The 22,468-nt window shown below is 34.6% G+C and overlaps 1 pseudogene; it reads left to right on the top strand.

Annotated features, from left to right (window-relative positions):
* Positions 1–577: 577 nt before the first annotated feature.
* On the top strand, positions 578–1,602 carry LOC114530117 (annotated as a pseudogene).
* The last annotated feature ends 20,866 nt before the right edge of the window (positions 1,603–22,468 follow it).

The following is a 22,468-nucleotide window of genomic DNA, read 5'->3' as shown; positions in this document are numbered from 1 at the left end:
TTGCCCCTTCTTTGAAAAATTTACTATTTTGGATTTTTTTTATATTTTTTATATTTCAAGTACTAAAACCATCCATACATATAAAAAATTAAGTTTCATGAGCAGATTTGTGGAATTGAGAGCACTTTCAAAATTGTCTAACTTTTTTTGATACACCCTGTATACACGATATACACTTTTGACTATATACTGATAATAGAGGTATATTTTGCATATATATACACTATATACACAATAGACACTATATACTGATTCAAATTCACTCAAACACTATATACACGATACACACTTTTGACTAAACATTGTCAATTGTGAATATGTTATATAGGCTGCAGAATTTACATAATATATCCTACATGTCTATAGCGTATACATATATACAATATACAGGCTATTTTGTATATATATATATATATATATATACACACAATTTACACTATAGATATAAAGTGTATATTCTGCAATATCGGGCCTTACTCAGAATGTGACAGATGCAGTTTGGTTTGGAGATGGCCGGTTTGACTCCATGGGACATTCTGCTAAGTTTGGAGCTTACACAATGTTTTGTGCAACAATTATGAAAATTGTACATTTTGATTTGTTGGAAGTATGCAACAATGTTGATTTGTAGAAACAAATTGCACAACTTTATCAAGCCTCTAGAGCTATAGCTATTTTTTTTAATTATAATATGGGTAGCTATCTATTTATTTATTTTTGGTCCTTTTTGGAACAGAGCTACAAAATATTAGATAGCTAAAGATGTACACTGCATTGTTTTTGTTGCAAACCAAACTGGAAGCAGTAATGCTATGGAGCTGGAAGGGGCAAAGGCATGCTTTGATTTCCTCCTTACTATTGCTGGATTAACAGTCCCAGTATTCATCTCAGATCGACACCGCAGGATTACCAAGTGGATCAGAGAATCCCATCCAACAATTCAGCATTTTTTTGACCAATGGCACATTGCAAAAGGCATTGTTAAAAAAATGCTGGCTGCAAGCAAGGAAAAAGGATGCGAGCGAATTGTGGAGCAAAGAGTGGACTAAAGCTGCCAGAAACCACATTTACTGGTGCTCAACCTCTACTGTAAAAGGCTTTGGAAGTATGATCCAGGCAAAGTGGAAGTCCTTTATGCAGCATGTGGCCAACAAACATGATGACCATCCTGATCAGCTATTTCCCAAGTGTGCTCATGAAGAGCTTGAAGATGAAAGGAAATGGATTAAAATTGGTAAGAAAGTCAAGTAGCACACCAATTTGATGTACACCAATTTGCTTTTTTTCATGCAAGGAATGTAGTTGATCTATGTGGTAGTTATGCCTTATTTATAGCTTTGAGAAAAGAATAATTCAAAATAATTAGTCACTTAGATACAAGCTATTGTAATGAATAGTAATGATATTTCCTAAATGATTATTATAGGAACCAGAGCTCATGACAAACTACAAGCTATTATCATGAAGAAAACGACCCTGAAAGATGTAAAGAAGCTTTCGCCTGATGCCCAAACAATTTCATTGGAGGGTTTCTACTCTACTCTCAACCAATGGCACCCTAAAATGATTTGTTTTTCATGGCTTGGGACATATTGCAGGTAATATGATTGTTTCACCATAAATATGAATTAGGGTGATAACAAATGTAAGATATGTTTAGCAAATCAGATATAATAAATAGTATATTATATAATCAGTTATCTCCAACAAGAAAAGGAATATTGCTGAATACAAGATGTTAGCATGTGGGAATTTTCTTTGTTTTAGACATATTCTTGCTATCCTCCATTTCAATGAAAATATAAAAGGAAAACAAGAAACTATTTGCTTTACTATTTGCAACATTTGAAGAAGACCTAGACAACATGATAGAGAAATATGAAGAACGGGTACCAAAACCATTGAATAGTCAGTTTCTATGCAAAGTGCCTCGGGATGAAGCCATTACTAAGAATGCTGCTCGAAAACAAAAGATAGCTGAACTTTATCCATCAGGTATATATATTTTTATAGTCTTTGCAGGCATTCTAAAAAATTGTTATTATTCTATTGGTTTGCAATGTGCTAGGCTTTTACCTCTGTCTAAGGCCAGACAATTGTACTCTAAATATTTTTAAAAACTTTAAGGAAAATCAAGAAATGGTAAAGGAAAAAAGAAGTAGACAGCAATTGCAAAAGAGAAGACCAAGATGCTGCAAAAAATGCAAATTGCCAATGAAAGGTCATCCTTGTTCTCACTGCCCAACACAGCAAGTAGCACCACAGTAGTGTATTGTGGAAATGTAAATAATTTTATATGAGGTCAACAAAGTTTGCAAAACATATTTAATAGCATCTAATCTTGTATACAATTTAAAATAAACATTCCATAAAGCTTTAGAAAAGGCATAGCCATGCATATTCAAATTATGTAAACAAAGTTTACTCATCAATGTCCTGTTCTGTGGCTCTTTCTTTACCAGACGAATATCCAACAGAGCTGCTTGTTGGGAATGTCTTCCTTATGTTGTGATATATGCAGGCAAAGAGGGGTCTAGTGTTTTCCCATCTCATTTCACCAAACAACCATCTGGCTAGCCATCTGTAGGCAACAGCTTGCAGAAATCTACCAAAAAAATATTGTAAAACATGAGATCAATACTTCAACTTTATCTGATATTAATAAACAATTTATTAGGACTGATTAGGACCTTACTCATTTTCTGTATGACCATATTTTGTCCACTTTTGTCTCCAAGGTCCAACTTGCAGCAAAACTGCCCTATTAGTCAGTGGACCAAAGTCATGGTGGGTCAAAATACATGCAGCATTCATTCCCTCGAAAGTAAATTTTCCTGTAGCTTCAAGTGTTTTCCTTGCAACAACGAAATTCCCTTGAACCAACAAGAACTCCCTTACAACCACCACAGGTGGTACACCCAGGATTTTAGAGGCAGAGAATATTATTTTTATATCTAACGAACTCTATTTGCAAGGAAAATAGACAGTTCTTACCACTGTTCTATTGGGATTTGTCTTTCGTAGCGTTGCTCCAAAACATCCCGTGAAATTCCATCCTTGTTGTGGTGTTATTTGTCGCTGCCTTCATCCTTAGTGCTAGCCTAATGGCTCGTGTTGGTAGGGCAAAAAATTGTCCTCAAAAGCGTAATTCTCACAGTCATTTACGCTGTTTGCTTCACTATTATCACCATGAAAAGATTCATCATATGAATAATTTAATTCTGAGTCCTCATCAGACATATTTTCAAAATAAAAACAGTGTATTTTTGTTCTCTTGAACACACACAAATCGTGTTACAAAGTATAGGACTCTAACCAGTGACGTCACCACTCGGACCCAGGTTTCGGCTGACTTTTCTACCAAAGTGCTAACATTCAAACGCAAAATTATATGGTATTACAATTCGTTAATTTGAAAAACTAACCAGCACATTGTATTCAGTCGCTCAAAAAGTACTTTGAAGCCATAAAAAGAAAAAAGTCGAAAATTTCGTTTCACAAGCACTTTAATAAATTTAGCAATTTTTTCAGCATCTCTATTATCAAATTGCAGGTTTTTTTTCATCACCATTTTTTTCTTCCTCTTCTTCATTGTTAATGGGGGTAGAATTTTTTTATTTTTTTCTTTCCAAAAATTTTTCCTTTTCAGCATTTTCACAATCTGAAATATCACCCTGTTTCATTTTTTCACTTGCTCAACATTTGTTGCAATTACGATTCAACAATTCCACGTAATAATTTTTTCCTTAATAAGTCATTAAATTTAGACGAGTCAATGAGAGTTAAGGATTTATTCATTTTTGTTTTTCTCACGTTCAATTAACTTTATAGCTCTACTAAAAAATGAATTCAACGCAAAAATCTTTAAAAAATAAGATTTTCAAATCTTCTGAACTAAATTTGTCTATTACCACTCTTTTAAAGTGCCTATATCACTTTTGGGATCTTTACGGATTTGAATAAATTTGTTTATAAGTTCTACAACCTTTTTTGATAAAATGAAATAGTTTCGAAAATATGTCGGTTGGGGGGACTGGGACTCAGGAATGATTTGCAAACACGCTGCCGTCTTTTATAATGTAAACATGAAGAGTTTCACTGGCGATATAGTTTGCGCTTCCCAAGAAAAAAAATGCGGGAATGGTGCGTTGTGTATGGCTGTAGCAACTGGGCGAGTTTTTCGCAAAATATTTTACGTTATTGGAAGATCGAAGTAAAATTACAATTGATTATATTATGTTTGACAAGAACTCGGTTCCTGAGTCCCAGGCCCCGAGCACGACGGAACTTTAGGCAAATCGTCATGTTTAGATGTAAATATTTCCGAAACTATTTAACTATATCAAAAAGGGTTGTAGAACTTATAAACTAATTTTTCAAGCTCTATTCAAATTCGTAAAGATCCCACAAGTGATATAGGCACTTTAAGCAAATGTTTCTCCGTATGAGTTAAATTTATACCAATTTTTTCATTAACAATATTCGTAGCAAGATACATTAATTTCCTTTTTATATTATTATTGTATAGTTTATTTTTTGTTTTCATATCAACAAGAAGAAAACGTTTCAAATTGAATAAAAAAGACTTGTTTTCTTTTTTTCTGTGTTTGTTTTTATTTTTGTTAAATCTCATAAGAATGTTAAGTAATGTATCTGTATCAATTTCCTCTTCATCACTGCTCATTTCATCATCCAATATTTCCGATTGATTCAGGTGTGTTAATTTCTTCATCATCAAATTCATAAATGAATTCATCATCATTATTACCAGCATCATAATTATTCTCTTGATCAAAATCAAATTCAATTTCTGATTGGGGAGGTTCGTCTTCATTTTCCGCATTTTTTGTTTCTTCTTTTTGTTCATTTTTCTTACTTTTGTTTTCCATTACTTACGCATAAAGCAATATCGGGGATTTTTTTATGTATAATGGGGTGTTTAAACCTAACACCATCAATAACAACACCAAATGGATAATGAATACAATATCTTTTTGATTTTAAATATTCACATGGGTGATTTTTTGGGTTGTGGCTTGAATTTTTTTTTCTCATTTTTTTTTAAATGTATATAGTCTTCGAGGCTCCTGTTATTACGAAATGTGAATTTGATTTAGAAAATCTCCAATAAATACAACACGCAAATTATTTGCAACATCTTGAGAAAAACGTAAATCAACCGAAACATATCCAGTTGTATTCAACCGAAGAGTTTTTAAGTGACTATTTTGATTTGGTGTTATGTCAAAACATCACAGAATATCCATTTTCATAATCCTCGTAAGGAAAAGGCATTTTGCCAAATTGTTTTCCGAGATTATCACACAGCAAATTGTATGCTTGTTTCGAATTCTTAAGTTCAGGATATACAACATTTCCATTTTCTTTAACAGAAACAAAATTTAAATTTCCCCATATAAAATTACTTGGGCTTTGTGCAAAATCACCTTCAAAATCTCTTTGATCAATCAATAAAATAAACAAACATGAAGGTGTTTTTCCTTTAAAAATGTTGGTTGCTTGATAATTTCTAATGCCGGCACTAATTGTTTAAACAACGCTTTGATATTCCATGGTGTAATATTTACACTCTTCAGCTTTATCAACCATCATCGTGTTACTTATTCCTGTTCGCATTTGCTCATTTCGTTTAAAAATTGGAATGTTAATCGTAAATTAGATAAGTGTAGACGCCACATTGCCGCTTTTGCAGCACCAGGCCCCCCACCATCAGCCAAAATAAGATTATTTCCAGCTCTTGTTAATTGAATTTTTAATATCAAAACTTGTAGGTAAATATCGATCATGACCATTATTAAAAACGGGGCAAGCAAGAATATCCTTTGCATAAAAATGACGCTCTTGGTCTTGTTGCAAAATAATGTCTTCGTTTAGCACCATAATTTCCAAGGGCATCAGCAAGGTTGTGAGAAAGAACTCGATCACCATGATCAGCGTAATTAAAAGCACTGCTCTATCACTGTATGCAAGATTAATTTGCTGACCATCATTATAAGTGTTCGGCATTTCAGTCATTAACCATTCAAGGTATGCATGTAACCCCTCGTGATTACTTGACAAGTTAATTAAATTATGATTTATTTTATTCTCCTTCGTTTTCCACATGGCGCATAAAAAACATGGGGATTTTAATAAACTTGTGAATCAGCTACTGCAGCCACAGCATTATTCGTGACATGATTCATTAATTGAGAATCAGCGGAAATTCGTACTTTGTTTATTAAAATTAATCCGGATGGTGTTGCTGAGTGACGGAATGTGTAAACGTCAGAACAGTGGGGCGCCATTAATAATTTCATGATGATTTTCTACAAATGTTTTATCAACAGGAAAATTTCATGTATAACTCAATCCCTGTTGATTTTATTTAATTACCTTGGGTCGGTAGACACAAGGTCATAAATTCGGCTTTGTTTTTTTTTTTATTATTTTTTTTTTTGGTGGGGTTCTAGGCAGCAGTCTCCCTCGCGGCCACGGCGCATAAATTACTGCAACTTCTTACTCTTCAATCTTCGAATCGCACGACATTTACGGAGTTTTCCGAAGGTTACGTCATAATCAAAACACCGTTTTACCGTTTTGCTTAACAAAGCTGGCTTGTCTATTCATGCGAAGACAGATGAAATTGAATTTGCCTTAATGGATCTCCAAGAAATTAAACTGAAAATTGATTTACCATCGAAGTTTATTTTGAGTGTAAATTAACACATGAAAATGACAGAATTGTGTGGAAATTATGATATTTAATAATTTAGATTCGTTGATAGATTCGACTTTGCGTGTTAGATAAACCAACTGTTTACTCTTCATACTTAAATAATAATATTTAATCCGTATGAAACGTTAAATTTGCAAGTCACTTCATCATAAAATTTCACAAGCATAATTAGTTGTGAGTGTTAATTTTGTAAAAATATCTCAAATCATCATTAGTCAGTGGTTTAATTTGTGGTGTGGCTCGGGATTCTTTTAATTAGGCAAAGCGTTCTGAATATATAAGCTTCATTACAGGGTAAGGCTACAATCCACAGCATAGCAAATTTTGATTTCTTGTTCGCCGTCGAAGGACCAATGTTTTCCATTTGATCATTTTTCTTGGGGTTCGCCCTCGTCGTTACTCCTTGTTTTGGCCAACACATGGGGAGCTAATATATGCGAGTGGGTTTTGTGTAATAGAAACCTTTCACTAATCCTGTCTATTTAGACAGGTTTCGATATTTTAATACTCTACATTCAAATACTTAGCTATTCACCATTGGATTATAGCTTCGCAAGCACAATTGCTTCAATTCATTTTGCCGGTTGTAGAAGAAAAGCCAAAGGCATTTGATGGTCAGGGACCCTGATTCGTAAACAATTACATTGGAATGGTCAATTTTCATGTGGCAGAATGAATCATGCAGTCACGGAGCTTTATTGCAAATAGTTTAATAGTCTTTTAAACCATGGTTTATACCACACTAAAGTTTCCAAACAAACCCTATATTTATGCACCGACCCAAGGTAAACGCCGAGCCGGCGTCTTGTTTTTATAATAATCCCAATATAATTTTTATGTCCCAAATATGAATAAAAATAGACAGTATGGTCAGCAAGAATTTTAAAATGTTTTATTTCAAACGGTGAAAGATATTTGTATGAAAAAGAAAAACTAAAATAAAATTCACCATCTACAATATTAATAATAGACTTTGGATACGATACATTCACAACCTCCATTCGCCCATCATTATTTACACCATCAATTGGTGATAAAAGAGACATAACAAAATCATTTGTAAAATCATTTCTCCCCGGACAATTAGTAGGAATAAACAAATTTCTCGTTGTCATTTTTAATTTTCTACACAACTCAGAGCATTTTTTAACTATATAACCACTGGGGCATTTGCCCCAATAGGCCTTGTGCTTGCCCCAGTAGTGAACCTTGATTTCCTGATAGAATGGGCCCTTTTATAGTTGTAACATATCGGTCTTGAAATTTGTTCGAAGAAATATAGCCAGTTGTATCACAGAGTAGTTAGAAATTACGTGAGATGGTCACTGAGACCTCTGTATGTAATAACGTTAGACATCTGTATGTAACGTTAGACATCTGATTCCCCTTATAGAGATTTAGTAGCGCTTTGCATCATGGTTATAGTGGTATCATTGATTGTCAAGCCACATGTACATTTATTGTTTTCACCCGTGCAAGAGCTATTGGTAAAGTTAGGGCAGGTGTATAAGGAATGACCAACAGCAAAATCGTGAGGAAAACATTCAAAATTTTCATTCAAAACTGTCTTGAATGTCAGTGATAACACCATAACCACAATGCAAAGCGCTACTAATTCTTAATAAGGGGAATTGTCTATTACTCTGTGGCTGTATTTAACCTGTGTGCAAGCCAATTTGTAAGCATCTTATATAACAGGCATGCACAAAGTACTCTAACTTGAAAGTTTACTTGAATGGCGGGAAAAACAACAAAATAATATTATGTATTAAATTTTAAATTTAAGAGAAAGGTAAGTTATTCTTTAAAGGTTACCATAAAAAATACGATAGCTAAAATAACAGGTATATCAGATAAACTTTAATTTTGCTGCCTTTGTCCAAAACTATAATATTTTTGTATTTATTTATAAGTTAGACAGAGACAGAACTTCCAGCAGCTCAGTCAGGAACTGAACTTGCCAACTTGGAAACTTAAAATGAAAAGGAAAAGTGGCCATGAAAAACACATTGAAAGCAAGAGGAAATTGCTGAAGAAGCTGCTTCAGCTACAGGACAGAAATCTTTGCTAACATTTTTGGAAAAAAATTCTGGTGTGAGTGGAACTGAAAAGTCGGTACAACAGCCCTTGTCATATTATAGCTATTATAGCTGGGGGTAATAGGAATGATATAACAGTTGATAGTCAAAGCCCACAGGCTGCTTCCATGGAATCTCAAACAAGTACTAGTTGCTGGTATAAAGGAAAAATAGGTACCCAATGCGTACATGTGTCTAGCCCTTCAATGATAAAATATAGTGTTAGACTAACTAGTAGGCATTATGTTTGGGCGAAGCTTTCGAAGAGAAAGCGGGGGGGGGGGGCGTGAGTACGCAGGTAATTGATAAACGTCAGTAGTAATGCAAAAAATATTTGGGGGAAGTACGTAGAGAGAAAATGAGAAAATGCAATTAAAGAACTTTTATTTTGTGTGGTTTAAACGAGTGGTTTGGAGTAAACGCCATGCATGACTGTCCTTTTGAATATTTTAATATATTTTGACTACAAATAATACAAAAAAAAGGAGTTATAACCAATTATGAGAATTGCAAGCATAAATTTAAATCATAGCTTACACTAGCTACGAAAATAAAAGAATGCTAAAGACATACATTGCTGTTTTAAAAATGGGAGGACTGTAAATTCGAATGCAAACTATATAGAGTCGCGGTAAAACGAGTTAAACTACTGAAAGAAAATTAGGTTTATGTAAGTATAATCAATAAATTGAGTGTGACATTAAAGTAGATATTTGTCTGGATATTGCGCCATATTAGCTGAATGTAAATATTCTTCGTATAAAGGAGTTAACAAGAACTGCAATATAACATTGTAGTAGGTAAAATGGAATTTACCTCTATTCGTTTTTGGAAGTTATCCGTTTTAGTTTCAAATATAATTGGATTGCGGGCATGTCTGAAAATAAAAAATGAAATTAACAAATTAGACAAAGAAGAAAAGAAAAAAAGAGTGAGAGAAGACAAGAAGAGTATTTACCTGTTATAGTAATATTTTTAGGAAACTATAGAATTTTCACGGTAAATGTTATGCAGTGCCAGTTTTGTGTGGGTGGTAATACATGTATAAATTTCAATTAGTTTTTTTCAGGTGACCAAGGTTATTAATCAATGACAATGTTTTGTGAAGATGAACTTTCATCTAGAATCGTACGAAGTGCAGTTAGAAGCCATGATTTTGCAATTTTTGGAGAGCGATATAATGCAAATATAGTAAGTTCTGGGCGTTCTTCTATTTTAATAATAGTAAACTCTATTCCATTTTTATTGCGAGCATAGGGATATCCATTTGCCAATGGGATTCGTGGTATAAACAGCTGTACCACCATATGGACGTCCAGTACCAGAAAAGTCGGAAATATCATTTCTAAATAGCTTGTAACCCTCAATATTGTACATTTCGTCAGGATCTATGAGGATGAATCTTGTTTCAGCAAGTATTAGAATGTCAGTAGAGGAGTAATTAATGTCTTTTCGAACATCTTCAATGTGCTTATGCAGAGATCGAGCATTGAGGTAGCAGATTTTCAAATCGGAGGAATCCAACATATACAATGGTGTGAAACAAAGTTTCAACCTGTTTTCTGTTCTTAACATTTCCATTTCTTTTATAACTCTTTGATCAAACACATATTTTATCTTCACAAAGATCGGTGATATATAATCCTTCAATTGTGGTAACTCGACTTAAAGCAACATAATGTATATGAGGTATAGCCCTGCTAGTATTTAAATTAACAACTATTTGTGACTGGGTATCGCCTTGTGATCGATGCACAGTTTTGGCTAATGCTGGTCTCAAAGGAAATTGTTTTCTTACAACTTAAGCTGATTTAGTTCTGCCTACGGTGAATTGTGTTGTAACAGGTTTAATTGGCGTCCATGTAGGTTGAATACCTCTCACATAAAGATTTCTGTTTTCATGTCGGGTCTTTTTCCCAACATCTTCATAGTCAAACTGGACCCAAATTAGACCAGATTGTTTACTTTTGTCACTCAATTGTATTAATTTTACAACGTTACTTGCACCATTTGTAAGACCATCATCAGTTTCAGATTTCTGTTCGTAGCCCTATAGCAAGCTTTAATTTATGAGCTAACTGCTTAGAGTTTCTTAAAGGAACATAAGGTATTTGCCTTAATATTTTTTCCTTGAGTTCATTTGAACATGCTCCAATTACACTATCTTGTGCTTTAATTTCATATTTATCACCACTAAATGATTGGTACACTTTTTCATTATAGCTATCAACGAGCGCATTTTGGATGAACAAACGCGGAGCTTCTCCTGGACAGTTAGATTCTTCAACACATCTCTCCTTGAGTTTTTGGATGTCGCTAGAAGTATGTTTACCTTCTCTTAACCTATTTAAGATTTCAGCAAACATTTTGCTCTCTCTTTGCCGCATGATCTCGTCAAGTTCAAACATTCTGAAATATCTTTTCCATAAATTTGGAGCAAGAATATTGTAAGAATTTAAGCATTGGACGTCAGTGAAAATATAACTATCCATAACAGGTTTAAGTTGAAATAAGTCACCAAGTGTAATGATACTAACACCACCAAAATCCTCTTTGGTTCACTTTAAATCTTTTAAACGGTTATTTAACTGGATAATAAACATGCTATTTCCCACCATTGATATTTCATCAAGTAGTATTAACTTTAATGCACCAAGTTCACACCTTAGTGTGTTTAACCTACTGGAATCAAGTGGTTTATAATTTTTTAGTGATTGACTTGCTGGTATTGCCAAGGAACTATGAATCGTGTTCCCTTAATAAGATAAGATGCTTTACCAGTTGGTGCAAGTAATAATATTTTAATACGACGAAAATCTTCACCAGCTTGTGTGTTATAGTATTTTAATGCAGCTTGGTAAATTGATTTAATAAGGTGAGATTTACCAACACCTCCACCTCCACTCAAAAAGGCATAAAATGGTTTATCAGATATTTTAATCAAATGCAAAGCATGGTAAAAAATTCTCTTTGTTTTTTATTAAGCATTTGGATTAATCCCCGGTATTCTTGATCTTGCATTTCATTTAAGATGAGTGGTTCATTATTTGGTAAAGATGAAGGGATGCCTAAATCCTGAGAAAGATCATAAGTTTCATTGAAATCTGGATGTGTATCTGTATTACCTTCATCCTGATCTTGACGTTCAGTGTCTTGTGTGACTGGTGCTATTATATCATACAGATCATCATCACATTCCTGTAAGTGATGTTGTATTTCATTGAAGTCTTCACAACAAACTGCATATTGTTGCATTTGTTCAGTTATTTCATCATGCCGAGCTAAATAGTGTTCTTGGAAGGAAGAGTAATTTTGCATTAAATCAGTTTGTTCATTCCGCCATGGAGTAAACAGCATAATTAACTCTCGGTAATGTTTTTCTGGTTGAGCCTCTTTATTAAACCAAACACTTCGGATTATTCTAGCTTGAGTTCTTTTCTTTATTGATTTATTTGATGATTCACTTGTATAGGAATTTTCATCATTAAATAATTCATCATCATTATCTCCATCCTCAGTTTCTATTGGAAGGTTGTCAATATCACTATCAGCTTTTTTATGTCTTATTTTATGATTCTTTTTAGCACTGGAGTCGTACCATGCTGCCCAATCAGCTAATGTAATATTTTGAAAATCATCTGGTCGTTCAATATATCTTTTTAAAAGACCACCTGAATGAATGTCTTCAGATTCATCAGACATTCTTTCTATTTCACCTAGTGGCTTAAGTAATTCAACTCTTTCAGTGGGAGGTGATGTGTTAATAAACACCACATTACGGGAGGACTTTCGCATTGGAAGTTGCAGAATAACATAAACTGCTTCTTGCGCACTAATTTCTACTGAGTTTAAAAACTTATTTCCAATATCGCGGACTTGTTGCTTTATGTTTGTATTTCCCTCTCTTCCCACACAAGCTTTACGTAACAACTCACTCATTCCCTTTTGAGCTTTTGAAATATAGGAGACAATATACATTGCACAAGCATATGCATCTAGAACAAACTGAATGTCCATATTAGCTCTCCATGCATGGAGGCATGCAGAATTATAGTTATTTATCCTTAATTCATTTGGATTTCTTTTCAAGAATATTGTTGGACTGTTGAGAGATGATCGAATAGCAAGGATATAGTGGCATTCTGAAAGATCTAACTCTTTTAGAAGATGGTCAAATGTCATGTCTTTTCCTTCTTTTAAATCATTGAGTTTTTTTTTAATGTCAATCCATGATTGTTTTCTATTTTTTATCATAGTGTTAGAAGTATCATCATCAAGTGGATATAGTATCTGTGTCGACCTCATTGGTGGTTGTGGAAAGTTGAATCTACAAACATTTTTTGATTTCATTCGGCATGTATGAGAATGTCTGTGCGTTTGCCTGTTAACTAGTTCAAGCAATAATGAGTCATTATCCGGCTTACTGCAACTTATTATTTGGTCAATGAAAGAAGTAACATCTTCATCTTTGTCAACACCAAACACTGGTGCATTTTCAAGCCATATGAGCATGTGGATATGAGGTGAGCCTCGTTGTTGGTATTCAACTCTGTAAAACCAATCCTTTAGTTTCCCTAAAGGAGCAATATCACTCTTCAAGAAGTCTTTCAAGAAAATATTAAACTGGTAGTCAAAATGCCTTGCACAAGTAACCGGATCACTTTGAATTAGTCTACACTTTTCTTCCCAAGTAAGATTCTCCAATTCTTCATTACTGTAGTCTTTGTGATCAATAAGTTTACCAAGGATTCTTAATAGATGAGTCCATTTTGTTTCAGCTGATGAAAAACTGCAAAACAGTGACCCTGGTCCTAACTGGCGAATCATTGCAAACAAGTCCTTTTTTGCTTTTTCAAAGTAAGGTGGTGAGCCTCTTAAAGCTCTTAAGAATTTATAACCTTCATCATGGCAAATTAAGGTTCGTAACTGTTCTGGTGTTTTTAACTGTCCAGCAGTAAGTGTTCTATTGCCCAATTTGCACTTTCGTAAGGCAATCTGTGATTGTCCTAACAACATCTTCATCTGTATTTTTTTAGCTTTAAAATATATGTTTTCAACAGAGTGCAGCTCTTCGATCAGAACGTCTTAATTCAGATTTGCATATTTCACTATAATATACACTTTTCAATCTTTGCTTATCGTCTGGTCTTTTTTGGCCCAGAAATATTCCAGGATAAGCTAATTCTTCAGAGTGTTGATCTCTAAATATACTTAATGGTCTGTTACCTTCTGAAGGGGCAAAGTTATATATTTCTTGTTTTTCACTGTCATTGACAAAATCTGGAGGTGTTAGCATACTGTCAGTTACACCAGCAGGTATTTCTGCTTCATCTTCACTCCAATCATCTTCTGTATTACTTTGATTATCTGAATTACTTAAAATTTGACTGTTGTCACTATCAGCTACTGTTTCTGGCTGAATACTAGTGATCCAGTTATTGTTAAGAGTTATCCCTTGTTCTTGGTATAGTGCACTAGTACTGACTAACCAAGCTGCTGCTTGCATTACTTTGTTAGGTCTTATGTTTAATGAAAGCGCTGAACTTTTATATTCCAACCGACGTTTTAGTTGAACTTTAATAGTACCAGTTTCATGTGATAACCTGGGAAGCATGTTTACAGTGTTAGTAACATCTGCAGGTACATTGACAACATTACCTGCAATTTTAAGTTGACCTCCTCTGGGAGCTTGAAAAATCTTTTGAAATGCTAACCGTGGGGCAATAAGTCTACATTCTAATTCATTGAGGTCAAAGAAATATGGCTTCTCCGGGAATTTCATGCCATTTACAATTGCACATGGGGGTACTCTGTTTTTCCGTAAGTGTATGCTACAAGTGTTACAAAGCCACTCAACATTATCAACACTTTTAATGTCCTGTAAATATTTAACAATGTCTGGGTTAACCAACCTTAGATGTTCAGCAGGGCATATGCTGTGTTTATACCACAACTGTTCACAACATGTACATACATAGAGTGGACCTGCAGATACAGAATTGTAAAAGTCTTTAATAAGCTGTATAATATCACCAACACTGGGTTGACTAAGTTCACTGTTTGAGTTTATATTGTTTGAAGATCCTTTAGTTTCTTTGACTGATTTTCTGTAGGATCTTTTTTTAGCTAACCTTATTCCTCTTGCCTCTGCAGCCTCATTCTTTCTTTGAGCTCTTTGCCTAGCTAACCTTTTTTCTTTTGCCTCTAAAGACTCATTTTTCCTATAAGACCTTTGTTTGGCTAACCGCTTTCTGTTTGCTCTGGAGACTCATTCATTCTCTGAATTCTCTTGAGATCTCTGTTTTTAGCTAGTCTACGTTCTTTTTCATGATGCAACTCACTTTGGCTTAGGATATTTTTAGAGTTTTCATTATGAATAGGTTGCTTTTCTTTTGAGTGGGATTTGAAGTTAGCTTGATTAATAATTTTTTCACAAGTTTTATTCTGCCCTGAAAAATTGTGGTTTGAAGACAATGCCCTATTTAGCAAGTCCACTGTTTTATTACATTTAACTCCCTTTAATTCAAATGGTTTGCAAACATTTTGAAGAGTGCATGATGTAAGCTGGAAGTAGTAAACAAGATTTTGTATTGTCTCGACTGATGTTAAGACGCAATCACCAGATGCACATGGCATGCCATGGAGATCCCGTGAGTGAGAATCAAAAATCTTAAAAACATCTGGAAAAGGCATAAATATAGCAACAGTGTTCATTCCAATTGTGAGTAAACAACTTTTATAATTTGATGTGAAGAATATTTCATTGCATGCATGTTCAAGTGTCACATATGGATAATTATTTACAGTCTTGAACAATGCTCCTGAAAAAGATTCACTATATTGCAAATTAAATGTATCATCATTAATGGCTACAAGTTCAGGCACTTCAGTTAGTAACAAGAAGTCTTTTTGCATACTTTGACTGACAAGACTATATAAGTTATTACCATAAAGTAGAATTTGGTTAATGGTTGCTGAGTCCCAAATGTTGACTGATTTGCTTTCGTTGTAAACAATTGAGCATAGTGACATAGCAACACACTGTTTACCAGCATTAGACCCAAACATGGATTCATTGCCTTGATGAACATCAGCATGAACTGTGTATGTGGGATCAACAATTCAAAGTCTTAATAGTAATGGTATATATACTTGATAACATACTATCTGTGTATACCACATACAAACCTCAATATCTCCTTTGGTTTTAGTGACTAAGTTTTTTAGATATGGCAGATAGAAGACTCTCAAATAAAACATAATCAACATCTGATTCCAAAATATACCTTTCAGCAAGGAATCAGCAATTTTACCTTGTATAAAATTGTGATGTGAGCCAATCCTTAAACGATAAATTACAATAGCAACTCCCATATTTGCAAATGCAAATTATTATTTGCTTGATATATCCTCCAAAGAGATCGTTTGATATCCTCGGAAGAGGCTAGATTGATAGTCTCAAAAGAGGCCCGTTTAATATCCTCCGAAGAGGTTAGTTTGGCTAGTTTGATATCCTCCGAAGAGGTAAGTTTGATATCCTCCGAAGAGGTAAGTTTGATATCCTCGGAGGAGGCTAGTTTGATATCCTCCGAAGAGGCTAGTTTGATATCCTCTGAAGAGGCTAGTTTGATATCCTCCGAAGAGGTAAGTTTGATATCCTCGGAGGAGGCTAGTTTGATATCCTCCGAAGAGGCCTGTTTGATATCCTCCGAAGAGGCTAGTATGCTTGTAACCTTTTTAATGGATTTGAAATCTCTGAAGAAGCTTTTTTGATATATGTCGTGCGATATCACACTAGTTTAATAGCTTTGAAGTATTTATATTTACTCGAGAAATTTTATCTGGGTTACGCCTTTCGTTGTGTCTGATCAAATTATCTTTGACCAGACGAGACCAAAATGCTTATAAAAACAAGAAAAGCGAAAATGAACAAATAATACAATATAAACTTACCTTTTACTTCTTGAACCTATGAAATATTAAGCGAAAATGAACAAATAATACAATATAAACTTACCTTTTACTTCTTGAACCTATGAAATATTAAGCCGTCGAAAAAAGCGGTCGAAAAAAGCCGTCGAAAATCCAGTAATCTTGAGCATATGATCGTGAGTTCGTGACGTCACGGCTGGTCGCATGGCGATGTCACCATGTTGCCATGACAACATTGTTCTAATACGTTAAACTAAACTTTCAAACGATAAACATGTCGGCGTTGCAAGTTCTTGTAACTTGTAAGTATTTTCTTCTAATCTATTGCTTAATGTCTTATTTTCTTGTAAAAATATAAGTGTAGTAACTGTAGTTTACTGCACATTTAGCAATTTCGTTTAAATGAAAGCATGGTTCGAACTTCCAACAACTATTTATTAATATTTTCGACAGATATTTTTTGATATATGCATGCCACCATGCGATACATTTCTAGTACTAGAAGATTAAATGAGCCATGAAAAAAGTAACCATGACTAAGCAAATGGATTATTTCTTTTCTACTACAAGCCAATGAAAGGGTTTCTTTACACCCTTGTGAATTTCAACTGTTTTGATCCATTACTTGTAAGTTGTTTGAGCAATCTTGCAATCGCAAATACTATTGCAGTGTTTAGGGGAACACAATATCATTATATCAAGTTTGTGGAAAATTATGGTTGTGCATGTACACATTGTATATTTAATGACTCATCTTTTCCTACAATTCTCAGATAAAAAAGATGGAAAAAGATACTGGTAAGTCATATCAACAGTAATATCATTGTTACAACAAGCAATTAGCAAGCACAATTATGAGATGATTTTATTGTCAGATTTCTAATGTTCCATTTGTTATATTATTATTTATACCTAATTGCAGTTGCTGATGAACCTAAAACGTCAGATGAGACAAAGAGTAAGAAGGTGGTTAGTGAACCAGAGATTGTTGGATATCTTCACAATATCTCCCCTTTGAAGAAGGACCGGTACTTTGATTTTCAAATTCAGGGAAAACAGAAAGAAGTTCGTGGTGTGTGTTTTTCACCACCGAAATTGAAGAGATTTATGGATCTGAGTAAAAGTCGTTCACCAGTGAAAATAAAAAAATTTCGTGTGGACACTAACTCCAACTCAGAAGATTTGCTTATGGGAAATGATGTAGCAATTGAACACTTCCCAGATATAGATTTTCCTATTGTCGATAAACCAACAACCATGAATCTCTCCACTATTAAATTCCTGTGCCCAGGTCAAACGGTTACTGTGACAGCTAAAGTTATCCATCTGTATCCAAGCAAACATGTTGGTCCCAACAAGTCGAAGATTCAAAATGCTACTTTAGTGGACCCATCTGCAACAATGAAGTTAGCTTTGTGGTCTAACTTTACTGAAACTATCAAGCAAAATGAAACATACACATTCCATCACTTGAATGTCTATAAAGATAAGATGACCTATGAAATATGTTTGAGCACTGCCTATACTGGCTCCTCTATCTCACCAGCAACACCATTCAAAGAAGTGCTTGCAGTTTCAGTTGCAACAAATGCAACTGCTCATGGAGAGATCATCGGAGTAGACAAAGTTGCTTCATACTTCTCCTGCCGAAAGTGTTCCAAGAAGATTGATGCAACTGATCAGCCAGGCTTCATTGAGTGCACTAACTGCCATTTCAAGCAAAAGTTGATGATATCGAAAAAGAAGTGGTTTGCTCAGGTGTTGTTTGAAAACCATGATGATGAAAATAGGTTGGTCAACTTAACCTTCTTTGAAGACACCATTGTGAAGCTTGCTGAACTGATTGGTACCAGCCTGTCAGTTGATGATTTAACACAGTCAAACATTGAATCAGTTTTCTTTAAATCATCAAGGTTATCCATAACCTATGATCGACGTACTAAAGTGGTCGAAGCAATTGAACTTGTTTGGTGAAAGCATTGTTTTCTGATCATTTCTTGGGACATGGTAAAGTTATTTGAACCAGATAAATAAAGTTGGACTAGTTTCTATTTTGTTGGTAACAGTTCTGTTTTGTTGATTTTAATCCTAATTAATGCCAGTGGCAGATTCAAAGTTAAGGCAGGATAAAGCATTGTTTTGTGATCATTTCTTGGGACATGGTAAAGTTATTTGAACCAGATAAATAAAGTTGGACTAGTTTCTATTTTGTTGGTAACAGTTCTGTTTTGTTGATTTTAATCCTAATTAATGCCAGTGGCAGATCCAAAGTTAAGGCAGGATAAAGTATTGTTTTGTGATCATTTCTTGGGACATGGTAAAGTTATTTGAACCAGATAAATAAAGTTGGACTAGTTTCTATTTTGTTGGTAACAGTTCTGTTTTGTTGATTTTAATCCTAATTAATGCCAGTGGCAGATCCAGGGTTAAGTCAGGATAAATAAATTTTACAAAAAGGTATTTGATAGTATAGTTTGCATGCATTTCCAAAGATTTCAAGGTCTCATTCCCGTCCGGTTTAGATTAATTTCAGACGTTAGACTCCGACTTTTTTAAAATTCCAATAACTCCGCGAATGCGCGAGCAAAAAACACAAAAATACCACCAAAATATAGCTCGAGAAAAATACTATAACCCAATCGCTTCTGTTTTAATCCGGAAATTAATAAATATTTCTGTTAACCTGACACCGCAGTGCAGCTGTCAAAATCATTGGGCAAATCTCAGATCTGTCGAGAGATCATGTCACATCACAATGTCTTATCACAATACCCATAGTCAATAGTCTGCACATGACATCACAAAACTACAACTACCAGAGTAATGATGATACAAATACAATAAAATTTTAATATATTACCTTGCACTATCCTTAAGTAAACAATAGACCTCACTGTTTGTTTACATTTCACCTAATAGCGTTGCTTTCCTGCCAACTGCCAAATACCCATGTTGTGACTTTATTATGAGACTAGACGAATGAACGTCGTCAGAGATTGAACCGACCATCACGCGACAAACACTAACGCAAACTTTCGAAAAATATGAAATAAGGATTATGTATGAAAATGATTTATTTTAAATCTAAGAAAAACAAACTTTGGCCCACAGAGGAAATAATTTCAAATAATAGATACAGAAATCTATCTATTAGACTATATACTAATACTTTGGGCCGCTATTTGTCCTTTGATGACAAATAAAATCATCTCCAGTGACGATTTATGTTTCCGAAGACAATGCAAACTTCCCAACGTCGGGATACTTTCGGCTTGCGCCGCCTCACGAAGATAGAGGACAACGCTCACCACTTTTGTAGATATGATAGTGGCTTAGCCCGCAAAAGCGGGCTAGCCACAAAAAACTAGACATTGATTGGCTGGTGTCATCTGAGGACTGCTTAGAGTTGGCCAAATAGGTCATAGACAATCGGCAAAGACCTGTGATGAAATGTTTATTGTGCAGCAAGTATGAGATGGAGGCGAGAAAGTTCGCCAACAATGGAAGAATACCTCTTGCATGTGAAGTTCATGTTGATGGGAAGGACAGATTAAGGAATATAGTAGACCATATATATTCACCCGCACACAACGACTCTTTATGTTTAAAGAAACTTGAGGAATCATGGAATAACACGTCTGACAGTCATGCATGGATAAAAGTGATGAATAGGTGCAAAGCTGAAACATTGGAATTTCTTTTATGCCTGGCGGTTGATGTGTACAATTATTGTAACTGGCCATCAAGGTCTTTAGCAGTTGAACATAGCAACAATTTGTTGCGCATGTTTCAAGACGAAGGATGGGATGCGGAGTTTGTTTCCTTCAACCAGCCTGGCTCATTGTATCACTACCGAGATCCTGTAACTTATGCAGAAATGAGAGATATAAATTGGTCAGCATGAACTGGAGAAAACAGCAGAATTATTGAAAGATTGTCTTTGTTATTCTGTACAAATTGACGGCAGTTTTGACCGGCAACAAGTTGATTCTAAGTTCATAACAGCAAGGTATGTGCCTCTGTTGTAATATTTGCTTTTCTGAATGCTATTAATAGAGAACTTTACTTATTTATTTAAATAACATTAAGTATGGACTGATCGGGTTTCAGAGCCCGCATTCAAGTTGACATTATGTTTGCAGCATTTTGACCCCCATATTTATTAGTTTTTATGTATTAGAATTTTGTTGATTAAAGCCTAATTTTGTAGGCATATCTATCTAGTTATTTCAGAGGGATCTCATCCAGTGGTTTAGGGGGAGCACCTGGGCTGTTCGATGCCTTTGTGTCTTGTTTAAGTGGTGTTAAGATTGACACAACAGGAAAGAATGGCGGTTTGTGGAAACTGTTAAGAGAACATTCTGGAAGAGATATCTTGGCTGCATGGTGTGTTTGTCATCGCTCAGATTTAGCTTTAAAGTCTGTACAATCCCAGGTTCCAGAGCTGTCCATTTGGATGTCTAATGTTCTTGCTGTGGCAACATTCTTCAGAGCATCACCACAACGAACCAAGTTGCTACACAAGGTACAACTGATTTGGTTATATATCAATAAAATTATTTAAATACAAATTGCAGAAATCAAAAGCAGTTAGGAAAGAGAGGAATGGATTTTACTTTAAATGCTATGAGTATAAATATACTTTGATGTTGCTAACTACATATGTAAAGCACTTGTTTTACATTTTATTTGTAAGCAGTTAACCCAGCAAGTACAACTTTTACAGGAGGACGGGAACTGTTTAACATTCCCTAAATACTTTGACATGAGATTTGCTGAACACACGTTAAACATTTTGAAGGCTGTGCTGAATAATCTTGAAGCTGCCAGAAGCGTGTGGTCAAAAATGACCAATGGGACTATTGAAACAGACAAAACAGAAAAAGCAACAGTACAAGGTTTTCTGAGAAAATGGAAGAAAGGTACACAGCAGGTAATTTATAAATGTCATTTGTCATAATTATTGAAATTTTTTTCATGGTTTAGTAAAAAATCACTACAATACGTAACCTAAAATTTTTACAGGTGTGGCTGAGTACTCTCATGTTTGATCTTTGCAATATATTCAAGAATCTTCAAAAGTCTTTCAAAAGTCAAACTTAATATTGTTAGATATCATATCTGCCAGAGATGCTGCAATTGTTAACCTCAACGTCTTGAAGGGGATGCCACTACTGCCTGGTAGAAAAGAAGAAACGTACCTGAAAGAGCTTGAGAATTGCAGTGTTAAAACAGATGAAAGCTGTAACCACGACAAGCAGAGAAGACAGTGCGGTGCGACTTGAGGTTGTTCAGTCTGCAATCAACCTTCTTGACCAGAGAATGAACATTAAAGAAGACAACACTATTAACAACTTGAAAGCGATCCTTGATGCAAAGTCACCTAAAGAATTAATTACTGCAAGTAGAGATCTGGTCAGTCAAATTTTTAAACCCTATGTTGTTGGACAGTTTGTTGAAGATGTCTGCCAATTATAGTCAAAAATGAGCAATATAAATCATGTTGCTGATATTCAAGATGTTGGCACATCCTATGCTTTACGTTTGAGAAAAATGACGCATGCTAGCGGTGGACTTCTCAAAAAGTTTCTTGCAGCATTCTTAACGTTGACACCACACAACATGGCAACTGAGAGAGTTGTATCACACTATAACAATATCAAGACACCTGGGAGGGCATCCTTTAAACCAGAAACAATCAACTCAATGATGCAAGTTT

The sequence above is a fragment of the Dendronephthya gigantea genome, unplaced genomic scaffold (assembly GCF_004324835.1).
Source record: "Dendronephthya gigantea isolate DGI-Jeju-01 unplaced genomic scaffold, DenGig_1.0 000060F, whole genome shotgun sequence".
NCBI lineage: Eukaryota > Metazoa > Cnidaria > Anthozoa > Malacalcyonacea > Nephtheidae > Dendronephthya > Dendronephthya gigantea.
Note: the sequence above shows the minus strand (reverse complement) of the source record. Positions and strands in the feature narration are given on the sequence as shown.